This window comes from Bos indicus, chromosome 1 (genome assembly GCF_029378745.1).
Source record: "Bos indicus isolate NIAB-ARS_2022 breed Sahiwal x Tharparkar chromosome 1, NIAB-ARS_B.indTharparkar_mat_pri_1.0, whole genome shotgun sequence".
NCBI lineage: Eukaryota > Metazoa > Chordata > Mammalia > Artiodactyla > Bovidae > Bos > Bos indicus.
The window spans coordinates 83,816,947-83,829,844 of record NC_091760.1 but is presented as its reverse complement, the minus strand read 5'-3'; the positions used below and the strand labels follow the sequence as shown (position 1 = coordinate 83,829,844).

Below are 12,898 nucleotides of genomic sequence, written 5' to 3'. Positions count from 1 at the left end.
CAGTAATTAATGATCTACAAGGAACAAAAGAATACAGAAACAAACAAGTGTTATCAGGTGAGAGAAGAACAAATGGCAGTGGTAGTATAAGGGTTGTAAGGATTCCCAGCTCTGGGTCTCTGTTTTGATGGTAAACACCAGCCTCAGGGGCTCAACCACCAGATCAATGGAAGCCTGAGGGACCATGCTGTTGCCCTTTTCTGACCCTCGTGACTTTAGTCAACTGAAGCTTGGACTCTGAGGACCACCCAAGCCCCTTCATGAATCTGCATGTATCCTTAGCTTAAATTTCCCCAGTTTTGCTCTTGAGGAGATACTGCTTTGGGAAAGATCCCACAGTGTTCTCCTTACTTCTGCAGTTAATACCTCCTTCTCCTCTCCTGCTCTTTGGCTTGGGTTGTATCTTTTGGCTCTACAGCCACGACAAGGCAAACCCAAGTTGGGCTAACGTTCACTGCTTCTGCTTCACGGATGAAGAAAGAAAGGATGAACCGATTTGCTCAAGAAAGTGGTAGGTAGGGCTACGCCCAGGTTTCTGTCTCCAAGTTCAGTTTTCTTTTTCCACAGCTGTCTCCTATCTGGGAGGATGCCAACACACTCAAAATGAAGTTTATTAAAGGCCAGGAGGAAAACGGAAGTGAGAAGAGAGCCAGTCACACTTCCAGAGGTCCTGATGCAGTTGTAGAGGCCTCCCTCACAGGACCAGGCTGGCCCAGGCCTGCCGCTGCACCCAGAAACCCTTTCTTCGGAACTAAGATGCCCTTTCCACTCACTCTTCCTTTCTCTGCGTTCCCCCATCCAGGGGACTGCCTTCCAAGGCTTTTGAAGAAACAGTGGATAAGGACTACATATCACAGCCTCAGCTAAGGGGCCTGTGCCCCAGGCAGGAGCTATTTCCCCAAACAGACTGTTCCCTGCAATGTGACAGATGTCAGATAAAAGACTGCTTTCATCTCGAGATCCGCCCAAACCCGGGCCTAACCTGCACTCAGGGCCTGGAGGGTGTTCCCCTCCACACACACACTCACAGGCACCAGCAAGTTCTGGGCTATCTGTAGCCCCAGCCCCACCTCTCCCTCTACTCTAGAAGGGAGGAGACAAAAATAAGGAGGAACAGAGACCACTGGATATAAAAGAACTGGGAAGAGGTGAGGGAGGAGAGGTCCCTAAGTTTATCTCTGTATACAGGAACAAAGAGAGGGATTGTGCTTCTTATATTTGTTTTGAATTTGCACACTGCACCTAGTGCCTACTGAAAGTGAGTGGGAACAAATGCAGTGGGCTCTGGGAAGTTAAGGGAGGTCCCCAAAGAACTGGAGCTATTTCTAGGAAAGGTTGGGAGACCCCTGGATCCCTAACTAAAGGAGGGTCAGACTCAGAGACCAGACCCAGGCAACCTGGGCAAAGGCCAGCCTTCAGGGACATGCCCTGCTTTGCATGTTATAATAATAATAATTGTGTCTCTTTCATTCTCCAAAGGATCCCTGTTTGACCACTCCCAAGAACAGCCTCCAGCCTCAACTCTGAAAGTCTCCAGGCTTTGCAAGTGGGGAAATGATGACATGACATCTCACTGCAATGAAGTCTCGGCCTTGGGAATACTATTGAGTGTTCCAGTTCCCACAGGGAGTTGCTTTCTTTCAACCTCAATTTGAAGAGGATGAGTGAAACTGCAAAAGACACTCCCATGCCACTGTTTGCCCAGGTGTAGGATCCCAGGGCTCAGGAGGAGGCTTGGTGTTTGAAGAGCATGGCAAAGGGCAGTCAATGCCCTCCCCACAGGAAAGCACATGGGCACACCCACATCCAGTACCCTCTGCCTCCACGGAGCTCCAGGGGCAGGTGAATTATTCACAAACTGAACCAATGTCTTTATTATACTCAGCCTATTCCTTCCATGCATACAAGATTTAGGAAAGCTTTTTATTAAAAACACCAAATGTATTTTAAACGGTCAAATAGAAAGATCCAAAATCTTATGAAGGACACTGGAAATGAACTGGGACAGACGTCCTGACAGCACCTGAGCTTCCTGTCGGCTGGAATGAGTGGAGACACACTGTGCTCCAGAAACTCCATCGAGAAGCCAAGAGTTTTCCCAACAGCAGATTCTGAAAAGGGTTTCCTGAGTCTGCTACCTAGTAGACAACGTTGTCAACAGAGATTTTCTGGAAGATGAGCAGCTTTCCACATGGGCCCAACTCTGACGGTGACTCCAGTACTGACCAAGGACAAAGTATTGAAAGCAGAGAGAGGTGGTCTCTCTGTGGATACAAGGTGGCTCACCTCAGGCAGCGTGATTTATGGGGAAAACCTGGCCATACCTAGGAATGGGTGGTATCACTTATCTCAGTGTTGTTTTGCTTATCTACCTATGAATGCCAGTGGTTGTATCACATGGTGTGTGGCCAGGTCGGAGTGCCTATAGTCCTGATCAACTGCTGAGCTCCCAAAGGAAATAGGCACCAAGGCTCCTCTAGGCAAGTAAAGAATCCACCTGCCAATGCAGGAGACACAGGAGATGTGGGTTTAATCCCTGGGTAGGAAAGATCTCTTGGAGAAGGAAATGGCAACACATTCCAGTATTCTTACCTGGAGAATGCCATGGACAGAGGAGCCTGGCGGGCTACAGTCCATGGGGTTACAAAGAGTCGGACACAACTGAAGCGACTGAGCACAACACAGCTCTAGGGAAAACCCTTCTATTGATTGCTTCAAGATTTTGGCCTCTGTGAGGCAGCTTGGTGGGCTAGTCTGGACAGTTTGGGGCAGGGAACTCCTGTGGCTGGTCTCAGGGGGTACCCAGAGGCCTTTTTGGAGTGGCCCTGGGCTCACATCCTTGTATTAGACCTTTAGATCTTTCCACACTCAAGGTGAGAAGGCATGACCTCACGGTAAAGAACACTGCTGACAGGAGGAAAGGGTGTCTGTAGAGCCCAGGGCAGAGCTGGTCCAGGCACCTCCCGGGTGATGAAAGATGCTGGCTGTTCTCCGGTGCCGGCTGTTGTCCAGTGCTGGCTGCCTAGAGCAAGAGCAGAGGATCACAGAGGAGGGAAGGAGGGGAAAAGAGAGACAGAGAGACATTGTTTCTTCTTTTTCAAAGCTACCTGTGTCTGTTTTTGATCTCCAGCACTCAACAGATTTCCCAGCCCTTAATGAATGCTCCATAAATAGTTTAGGGCCAGGTGGGGGTGGGAGGTTGAGGGGTGGGGGGTGGGGGTGGGTGGGAAGAATCCGGTAGAAGCTAGAGTTCAGGTATTGGGAAGCTGGGAGGGAAGAGCAGCTTGGTCAGTAACATGGGAATGAGAAGTGTGGGCTTGCCATCCTTGAGGGCTTGGAGGGAAGATCTCTCACAGGCCCCTGGGAAAGGGACACGTTTTCTGCCATCAGTGGTTAGACTAGCCCCCAGGACCGCAGCTTACTAGATTCTTTGTCAAGGACACAGAGGAAGCTCAGGTGCTTTCAGGACATCCGTCCCAGGTCAGAACAGTGTCCCTCAGTCTCTAGAATCAACTGTTCTGGGCAAGGTGAGTGTTTCTGCCCCAACAACCGAGTGCCCACAGCGCCTCCCTGGCTGGCACTGGGGCGGTCCCAGGTGGGAGATGGGGCTTCTCTTTAGGAAGGGGGCTGTGGGAGACCAGTTCCCAGCACTGACAGTTCTCACTTGGCAGCAGCTGGCTTCATCTTCCTATGCTGAGTCCACCTGAGAGGGGTGGGTGGGAGTTGGCCTGGGCTCAGGTGGGAGACAGGAGCAGGAGCGGGAGAAGCTCCCAGGGAAAGAGGTGACTGCCTGCCTACAGAAACACTTCATCTCCCTCGTGGGAGCTAGGAGGAGGGATGCAGCTCTGGAGCTATGCTTCAAGCTATGCTTACCAGGAGGACCCAGGGTTTTCAGGGCATATTTGATCAACAGTAACCAGAATTGGAAGGACTTCCTTGGTGGTCCAATGGTTAGGACTCTGCGCTTCCACTGCAGGGGGCAAGGGTTCTATCCCTGTTCAAGGAACTAAGATTCTGTGTCCTGGGTGGCTGTGACCAAAAAAAAAAAAAAGAATTGTAGCTGGAAGGAATCTTAGATACCATATGGTCCAGCACATGCATTTATTTATGAAGCAAGAGGACTACCTGTAGTTGGAATCAAACCATCTGGGTTTGAATTCTGTGTAATTTACCACATGCTGCATGTGTGACCTGAGAGAACTTAATCTCCATGGACCTGTTTCCTCATCAGCAAAATGTGTTTAATGACACCTACGCAGTATAATTGGAGAAGGAAATGGCAACCCACTCCAGTAATCTTGCCTGGGAAATTCCATGGACAGAGGAGCCTGGTGGGCTACAGTCCACGGAGTCTGAAGAGTCAGACACGACTTAGCAACTAAACTACCACCACTACCACCCAGTATAATAACTGAGAAAATTAAATAAGGTCATATTGCTGGTACCTCTGCAGTGCTTGGCACACTGGTGCTCAGATAATTGAGTTCTCTCGCTCCCAGTCGAAGGTGAAAACATTGATAGGTTATAAAGACCATTATGTTTAAAACCTTAATTAAAATATAATAAATCAATACCTATTATGAAATAGAGGATTTTATGAGACAAGTAGTTTGTTTTATACCTTGAAACGGGCTTTGCCAGGTCATGAATTCCCTGCAGCCAAGGTGGCTAGGTGTTTGCCAAAGCTGCTTTGTCCTCAAAGCAGTTTCGCCTCCTCGGCACACAGCTAGACACTGCATGGCCTCTCTTGAAGCTAGGTGCAGCTACAGAAGTTGAGTTCTAACCACTGGAATTTGAGTGGAAGCAATACATACCATCCTTAGGCAGGGCCCACAAAAACTTCCTGTTCAACATTCCATGCTCTTTCCTCCCTGGTTTACTAGCCTTACACACAGGAGCTGACTGAGGACTTTGAGGCCTAGAGGTCGGCAGAATGACTGGAGGGAGGAAGCCCGGGTTCAGAGTGAGTACAGGAGCAGGACTCTCACTCTGCACCTCCAGCACAACACTGCTCTGTGACAGGCGTGGGGTCATGGTGATAAGCTGCTCAAAGCTTGGCCGGTTAGAGCAGTTAGCATGCTCTATCTGTTGGAATTCAGGGAATTATGAGCTAGGAGAGCACAAAGTGGTGATGTGAAAATTGCCTTTAAAAGGCACAGTTTCTAAGGCACTAGCCTAATGCATTCCCCTTTTGCCTGGCAAAGAAATAAAGCCACTCTTTTCTTCTCCATTAAAAAAAAATCAATTTAAAGACAACATATGGAAAAATGAAAACAGAAACAACCTAAATGTCCAGCAAAATTGGATTGTTCCTATGAACAGCGCACCAAAGCCATCTTCTCAGTAAGACTGGCCAGCTTCTCTAAAATTTACCCTCTGGTGCCCTTCCCTGTTTTATTCTTTTTCCTCCTTATCATTATCTAATATTCCACATATCTTACTGATTACCAGTTCTCCCAATAAGATGTAAACTCCATGAAGGCAAGGACGTTTTCTGTTTTACTCACTACTGTATTATCACTTCTTAGAACAGTGCCTGCCTTATACTATATGCTCAATAAATATTTTTTGAATGAAACAAATAAATGAACCTCTGTAAGAAAATGCTATGAAACTATTAAAATTATGTTTCTGAAGAATATTTGACATGAGAAAATATTCACAATATATTAGTTGAGATCATAAAACTGTGTATGTAAGTTATCCTAATTTTGTGTTTAACGAGTTCTATCTTAAATGAATAATGCTGTTATGTGTTTAGAAAAAAGACCTGGAAAAATACAGATCTAATTGTTAATAGTGGTTGCCTTCTTTGTAGGATGTGATTAAGATGCATTTCCACTGTCTATATTTTTTATGTTTAAGTGCTTTCTTAGTTTCTAACAAAAACGCATCCATAATATTTTTGATAATTTTTTTAAAAAGAAAAAAAATACGTGTTTAGAAAAAGCTATAGAGAATACAAGGTAACACTGGCTATTTTGGGTTGATGGATGCTTCAGTAGTGTTGTAAAACTACCCAAAAATGTAATGGTTTAAAAAAAGTCAATTTTGCTGAGGAATTTGGGCACAGTTCAGTGGGGTAGCTCGTCTCTAATCCACGAGGCATCAGCTGGGATGGGGGCTGGAGGTTTTACTCCCTAAATGGCCTCTTTACACACAAGCTGGATGCCTCAAGTACTCCCTGGCCTCACTCTATCTCCACACGCTCCCTCATCCTCCAGGAACCCTCCATGTGCTCTGTAAATCTCACAAAATGCTGGTCTCCGAATAGCTGCAACTCCTGACACAGCGGCTGGCTTCCAAGAGGCAGGAAGTGTGAGCCTCTAGGCTACAAAGGGGCTCTGTGCAGAACTAGCAGAGAACCACCACATTCTGTGGGTTACAGTCATCACAGAGCCCACACTCAAGGGGGTGGAGAAACAGACCCCATCTCTTCATGGGACAGTGGCAAGGTCACAGTGCAGGAGAGCCCGTGAGATGGGAGACACTGCTACGGCCATGGCTGTAAAACACACTGCCATGGCAGGGTTCAGGCAATTTTGGGTTTCTTCACTGCATCTGTCTGCATTCTTCCAAATTTTGTGCAAGAAGCATGCATTACTTTTATAATCAGAAAAAAGAAAGCTCTTTAGAAAATATGGCACATGATCAGCAGGCAACCATCAGTGCAAGATCAGTTTTCAGTACTGAGCCTTTCTGTGACACAGCCCCCCCTCCCCCACTCCCCCACCACCCCATGGCTCATTTTCTTTCAGTCTGGGCCCTATTTCTAGGTGATCAATCAGGAAAGGGGCAGGAGAGGAGTGGTCACATCAGTGAGCCACACCTCAAACGCTGGGCATTCTGACTTTCTGGAACTCCCCGTTGTTAGGGAATGTTTAACAGGAGGATTCCTATGTGCTGTTTCTCATAAATCCTCTGTTCCTTGTCAGTTTCTGTTGTCAGAAACTAGTGGAGCGGCAAGCGGCTCCCAGGACTGAGGTCATAGGATGAGACGGGCTTGAATCTACTTCAGTAAACACTCTCCTTAGGACAAAACTGCTTAGTCTCCATCCTCTTTCTTGAGACATGGATTATCTCCTGACCTTGTGACCATTATTAATCCCTTGTTCCCTTGGTAATGGTTGCTGTACATTTGGTTTTCTGATCTTTATCATTGTCGAAAGAAATTTCTTATACAACAGCCTATATATACTCACAGAAAGATCATTAAAGCACCTTTGCTCCATCAGACGGAGAAGGCAATGGCACCCCACTCCAGTACTCTAGCCTGGAGAATCCCATGAATGGAGGAGCCTGGTAGGCTGCAGTCCATGGGGTCGCTGAGGGTCGGACATGTCTGAGCGACTTCCCTTTCACTTTTCACTTTCCTGCATTGGAGAAGGAAATGGCAACCCACTCCAGTGTTCTTGCCTGGAGAATCCCAGGGACGGGGAAGCCTGGTGGGCTCCTGTCTATGGGGTCGCACAGAGTCGGACACGACTGAAGTGACTTAGCAGCAGCAGCTCCATCAGAGCTTGGGTCCCCGTGTCTTTCTCTCTCACTCTCTCTCTCTCCTTCCCTCCAGCTCTCTCTTTCACTTTCTTATCATCCACTACGGACCACCAGGTTCCGGTCCATTAAAGGACCCCAACACCCTGTCATTCTATATAGGCCTCTTTCCCTCAATGCCACTTCTTTGCCTTTGAAGAAATCAAATTCTTTTTTTGCCATGACCATAAAGAAAGTCTGTAACACTGATTTCTATTAACAAATATTCATTGAGGCACCATTCAAGAGTCGGCTAAGTAGTGTGATACTTATTAAGCACCTTCTGTATGTAAAACATAATACTTAAGCCAGGAATTAAAAGGTATACAAAATGTACCTTATAATTAAGGGTATATTTAATAAGATTATTTACTGCCTTCAAATTTATATTCATGGGATGAAATATAAGGAAATAACCAGCCATAATATACAAAGCAAAAGTAAATAAACCTTAAAATAGATTTGTGAGCAAAGTGTAGGAACCAAGAGGAACTTGGTTTTAAGAGAAAGGCTTTGTGCAAGGAATAGTATTTGAACTGAATTTAAGATTCCTCTGTTCATGGAATTCTCCAGGCAAGAATACTGGAGTGGGTAGATTCCCTTCTCTAGTAGATGTTCCTGACTCACGGATGGAGCCCTGGTAGCCTGCATTGCAGGCAGATTCTTTATCATCTGAGCCACCAGAGAAGCCTAAGAAGGAAAACATGGATTTGTTTGACAAGAGAAGATCAAGGGATTCCAGGTTGAGAAAATAGTAAAGATTTAAAGTAAAGTGAAGTGAAGTGAAGTTGCTCAGTCGTGTCCGACTCTTTGCAGCCCCATGGACTGTAGCCTACCAGGCTCTTCTGTCCATGGGATTTTCCAGGCAATAGTACTGGAGTGAATTGCCATTTCCTTCTCCAGGGGATCTTCCTAACCCAGTGATCAGACCCAGGTCTCCCACATTGTAGACAGATGCTTTACCGTCTGAGCCACCAGGGAAGTCCCAGTAAAGATTTAGAGGTGTAAAAATATTGACTTGGGCTTCCCTGATGCTCAGAATCCACCTTCAAATGCAGGAGACATGGGTTAGATCCCTGATCCCAGAAGATCCCCCATGCCTTGAAGCAATTAAGCCCGTGAACCACGACTATTTTTTTTTTTTTTTTTGGCCACAACTACTGAGCCTGCGCTGTTGAACTCAGGCGCCGCCCCCACGTTCGGAAACTACGGAAGCTTGTGTGCCTAGAGTTGGTGCTCCAAAATAAGAGAAACCGCCTCAGCGAGAAGCCTGTGCACTGCAACCAGAGTAGCCCTCAATCGCTGCAACTGGAGAAAAGCCTTCACAGCAATGAAGACCCAACACAGCCAAAAATAAATAAAATTTAAAAATAAAATATTGGCTTATTTTTAGGAATACTGAGTAGAAAAGGAGGGTTGGAGCCAGATAATGAACACCCTGACTGCCAAACTCAGAAATATAGGCCACCTACAGGTAATTGTCTCCTGAAGACTTTTGGAAGGTAAAATATTTGGTCAACTTGCGTTTGGGTTTGTATTTTGGAAGTGGTATATACAATGATTTGGAGAGGACAACTGCGGCAGGGAGACTAGCAATAAGGCTGTAACTACAAAATTAAAAAAGGGAGGGGAGTCCAAATTATGGCAAAAGGAGAGAAGGGGGTGGTGATGGTGACGCATAGGACCTGAAGTGACTAAGTTTATTGGGAAGCGGCAGGAGAACTGATATAACTAAAGCCTTTTCAGGCTTCTAGCCTGAAAGATTTAAGGAAGTCAGAGGAGCCACTAATTAAGACAAGGAACACTGATTTTCAACAGGCTGTTTGAGGGGCTTGGTGCTCAGTGGAGGCGCTCAGCAGGCAGCAGAGACTGGTCCGAAAGACAGGCCAAGCCCATAGTTGAAGGTCTGTCACTGTGCTGCTGGGAGTGAAAGAATCCAGGCAAGAAGAACAAAGGGCAGAAGGCAGGGCAATGCCTCCTCCTAAAGGGACAAAGCAGGTTACAGAGGTGGGAGGAGACCCAAGATAGAATAGAACTGAAGGAGGGGAAGTCAGTGTTACATGCAGCAGCGAGCTTTGCTAGGATGACCATGCAGGGCTCCTTCTGCCACCCTTGTTACCCTTCTTAGACGGCACTTCCAGTGCATCCAGAAAAGTGGTTGCTTACCTTGGTGCCATCCAAGAGAACTTCCCACAACACCGAGAACATTCTATTGAATATGTTTGTGTAGCCACAGGCTGCAGGTGGTGACAAAGCACTTGAAATGTGACAACTGAGGAACATTTTTAATTTAAGAGCTGAGCCCCTTAATTTTTATGACACTGGTTTATAAAAAGGGGTGGGTTTAAGATACGGTTTCTGATAACTCAGCAGTTCAGTCGCTCAGTCATGCCTGACTCTTTGCAACATGGACTTCATGATTTCATGGAGGATGTCTCTGTGGTGTGGACACAAGCACAGAAATAGCTAAAGAATGTGGTATGCTTGCAAAACATTTTTCAATGGTTTTCTCCTGTAAGATAAGATAGACATTATGCTCCCAATTTTTCTGAGGAAGAAGCTGAGATTCAGGCAGGAAAAGCGGCAGGTCCAAGTTCCTATGGTCATCCACGGGAGGTGATGGATGGTCCTCCCAGTGCCTACGGCCAGGTTATTCCTGTCACGCCAGATGAGAGTAAGTCAGCAGACAAGAGCGATGGGAAAAGGACACACAGGTGACTTAGATGGAGCCAGTTGGACGGATGGAGACCCCAGTGATGCCCACAGAGTGGCTGTAAAGAGCCTGAAAGACCCAAATTGAATACAGATGAAGGAATTCATCTGTTTGAAACAGGGCAGCTGTGTGAAATTAGACTGAAAAGGTGAGCATGTGATTAACATCAATGACAGATTGAGTCAGAGTACAAGTCAGGATGAATCAGGAAAATCCTGCAGGTAGTTAAGATATTTGGGAGGTTCTTCCAATGTAATCCCAGCTTGAGGAGCTGAGGAGCTGAGGACCTGGGTTAGGGGCTGTTCAGTTCAGTTGCTCAATTGTGTCCGACTCTTTGTGACCCCATGGACTGCAGCACACCAGGCTTCCCTGTCCATCATCACCAACTCCCAGAGCTTGCTCAAACTCGTGTCCATCAAGTCAGTGATACCATCCAAATATCTCATCCTCTGTCATCCCCTTCTCCTCCTGCCTTTAATCTTTCCCAGCATCAGGGTCTTTTCCAATGAGTCAGTTCTTCACATCAGGTGGCCAATACAAAGTATTGGAGCTTCAGTTTCAGCATCAGTCCTTCCAATGAATATTCAGGACTGATTTCCTTTAGGACTGACTGGTTTGATCTCTGCAGTCCAAAGGACTCTCTCAAGAGTCTTCTCCAACACCACAGTTCAAAAGCCTCAATTCTTCAATGCTCAGCTTTCTTGTGGTCTCTTAACATCCATACATGACTACTGGAAAAACTATAGCTTTGATAAGATGGACCTTTGTTGGCAAAGTAATGTCTCTGCTTTTTAATATGCTGTCTAGGTTGGTTATAGATTTTCTTCTAAGGAGCAAGCGTCTTTTAATTTCACGGCTGCAGTCACCATCTGCAGTGATTTTGTAGCCCAAGAAAATAAAATCTGTCATTGTTTCCATCATTTCCCCATCTATTTGCCATGAAGTGATGGGACCGGATGCCGTGATCTTCATTTTTTTAATGTTGAGTTTTAACATTAAAACTTTTTTTAATGTTAAAAAAACATTAAAAAATGTTTTTTACTCTCCAGCTTTTTCACTCTCCTCTTTCACTTTTTTAAAATTAAATTGTTTATTCTTCTGCAAGGCTGTTGCTTCACTGTATAAAAATAGCACCAGCAAACACAGTGTATTGCAAAATTAAGATAGTAATATTCTTCACTGGACACTATACAACTAACAAACTTTTCTCCACTGGCAGTTATTTCTAGTGGAAAGATAATTTTGACCCAAATCCAAGGATAGCTGTAAGCAAGTTACAAGTCATATAAGGTTTAAGATAACCATGTTTTCCTTGAATTACATAATTTTTGTAATTAGTTTTACCAGAGATAATTTCAGGAATTCTGAATATTATAACTGGAGCCTAGCCTAAAAATCACAGGACGCTGTGGAAAAAGATACAGTGTTTATCTGAAGTCATTAGAAAGTTAAGGGGTATTTTCTTCAGGAAACATTGTTACAAGTAGTTTCTTTTGCTAAAAGTTGCTTTCTAAATATCTATCCACCACTAATTTAAGACAACTATGCTAGATTAAGTTGTTTCAAAGTAGTTTATTTAGAGGTTCCAGTTTCACTCCTCAATAGATTTTATGTATTTCTCATATGCTTCTTCACTCATTAGTTCATCTAGTTCTGAAGGGTTACTGAATGTCATCTTGATCAGCCAAGCATCTTCCTAACAAGACTTGTTGACAAGTCCTGGATTTTCTGCTAGAGCTTTATTAATTTCAGTTACTTCTCCTGATAGAGGAGAACAGAGTTCACTAGCAGCTTTCACACTTTCCAAAGCACCAAACTCCTCTTGTTTGTTCAACTTTGTCCCAACTTCAGGCAGACTACAGTAAACAACATCTCCCAAAGCTTCCTGTGCAAAATTGCTGATTCCCACTGTTCCGACACCATTTTCTGTTGTTACCCATTCGTGTTTTTCTGTGAATTTCCGCACCGACAGCAGAGCAGGGCCGGTGCGCAGCTTCCGGATGGCACCCGCTCGCAGTCCCCAGGGCCGCAGCGAGCAGGGCGGGCTAGGTGCCGAGATGGCGCGCAGGCTGCCGACCGCGGCCCGCATGCTCCACACCGCGGGCAGCGCCATGTTCGCACGGGTGCCTCCTCTTTCACTTTCAAGAGGCTCTTTAATTCCTCTTCGCTTTTTGCCGTAAGAGGTGGTGTTACCTGCATATCTGAGGTTATTGATGACTCAGCAGAACTGATACCAAATAGTTTAAAAGCTTTCTGCATACAATATGACATATTGAGAAATGTTAGAATGAGTACCCTTTTGAATGGGCACTTAATTCTCAATAAATTAATCTGAATGAATTGGCTGAAAGAGCAATTACATTATTTGGATTGCTGAGAACCCTCAACAAACTGTTCATTTAAAATATTTCTCCAGTGGAGGAGGAAATGGCAACCCACTCCAGTATTCTTGCCTGGAGAATCCCATGGACAGGGGAGCCTGGCAGGCTACAGTCCATGGGGTCTCAAAGAGCTGGACATGACTTAGCAACTACACAGATACAGAAAACAAACTAATAGTTATCAAAGGAGAGACAGAATTGTGATGGGACAAATTATGTGTATGGGATTAAGAAATTAAAAACTATTTATAAAACAGCAACAAATTTATAT

General features: G+C 45.3%; 1 pseudogene; it reads right to left on the bottom strand.

Annotated features, from left to right (window-relative positions):
- Window positions 1-11,322: 11,322 nt before the first annotated feature.
- On the bottom strand, window positions 11,323-12,374 carry LOC109564271 (glycine cleavage system H protein, mitochondrial pseudogene; annotated as a pseudogene).
- Between the last annotated feature and the right edge of the window lie 524 nt (window positions 12,375-12,898).